The sequence below is a fragment of the Brassica oleracea genome, chromosome C3, assembly GCF_000695525.1.
Source record: "Brassica oleracea var. oleracea cultivar TO1000 chromosome C3, BOL, whole genome shotgun sequence".
NCBI classification, from domain to species: domain Eukaryota; kingdom Viridiplantae; phylum Streptophyta; class Magnoliopsida; order Brassicales; family Brassicaceae; genus Brassica; species Brassica oleracea.
In genome coordinates, this window is record NC_027750.1 from 28,187,196 (window position 1) to 28,188,804 (window position 1,609).

The window sequence follows — 1,609 nt, forward strand, 5'->3', positions numbered from 1 at the left end:
AAGTACATTGAATGTCATGCTCTTGGGATAGAGTTTAGTAAAAAAGACTTTGCTAAGGCCAACGGGAAGACTATGAGGGATAAGATGGCGGTGGATATATTTCAAGATCATCCTAACGCGCATGAGTTCGAAAACAAGGACAATGATGACAACCTGGGTGCGTATGACGAGTGATAAACAGGCTACGTTAGATTATTTTGTATGATAGATTAGGCTGATGTGTGTATTTGAACTTGATCCCTATTTTGTAACTATATTCTGCGCAGAAGACTTACAGTTAAGTCGTCTGGAATGTTGGGATCAAAAAAATCTATTATGGACCCATGTGTATTTTTGTTTAAAAATTAAAAAAAAAATTCAAAATAAGGGAAAAAAACTAAGTAACTGAGAAACTTCAACTTATTTACAAACCCAATCACCGAAACTCATTAACCCGACCCGACCCAACTTGAAAACCCTAAATTCCCAATTGTCTTCATCTTTCCCCACTCACGATTTCAAACTCTCTCTCCCATAACCACCACGATTTTAAACTCCCATCTTTAATCAAACTTAGAATCAAGCACAATCATCTCTAAACAACAATCCCCATCTCCAATTTCGTGTGTGCAATGTCGCCAATAACTCGGCTCGACAAGATGAAAGAAAAAGCGAAAGCGTCGGAGAAGAAGAAGAATGCCGACGTGAAAAGAAGAAAAGGAGCGGCAGCGAAAAGGAGAGCCGCCATTAAGAAAGAGAGAGAAGCGGCGAAGAGGAGTGAAACCACATAGAAGAAGAGGAAGCGAGACAGTGGTCTGAACGGTGGGTCCTCGTCCAATCAAATCAAGAGGACTCGGAACCGTGTGAGAGAAACCGTAGCATCTCCACCGGAACATCAAGGCGTTCATGCCCCCACACCAGCAGCAGAATTGCCTTCTCAGGGCGATAGCCCAGTGATTCCGAGTCAGCCACAAAAATCGCCAACACCAACTCATGCAGCGAGTGAGGCCGAGAATCAACAACAACCTCGAGTAACCTCAGGCTCTTCCACAAAGAGTCCTTCACATCGTGTAGACGAGCAGAACGGTGAGGAGATTGGATCTAACAACAGAGATTCAAATGCACCCGAGGTTGCCATTGATAATGACGCTCTAAGAACGGTAAACAAGTCAATTTAAAATGGTTTTAGAATTATTTATGATAGGATTGAACTAAGAAATATGTAGTAATTATATAAGTAGTGTAACTAGTACAACTAAAAGAATAAAACTAGTTCAACTGGTAATAATAAGTTGTAAACAGAATCAATGGAACTAGTATAACTAGTACAACCACACTTCTTATAACTAATATAACTGGTATAACTATGAAAAGTATAATTAGTCTAACTAATACAACTGAGTATTGAATTACTAGTACAACTAAAAGAATGAAACTAGTTCAACAGGTAATAATATGTTGTAAACAGATTCAAGATAACTAGTAAAACCACTTTTTTATAAGTAATATAACTGGTACAACTACGCTTCTTATACGTAGTTTTACTGGTATAACTAGAGAAGTATTTTGTATAACTATTTAAGGAGATGGTGTTGTCGTTGTATAACTAGGGTTGCTGGTAGAACTAGTA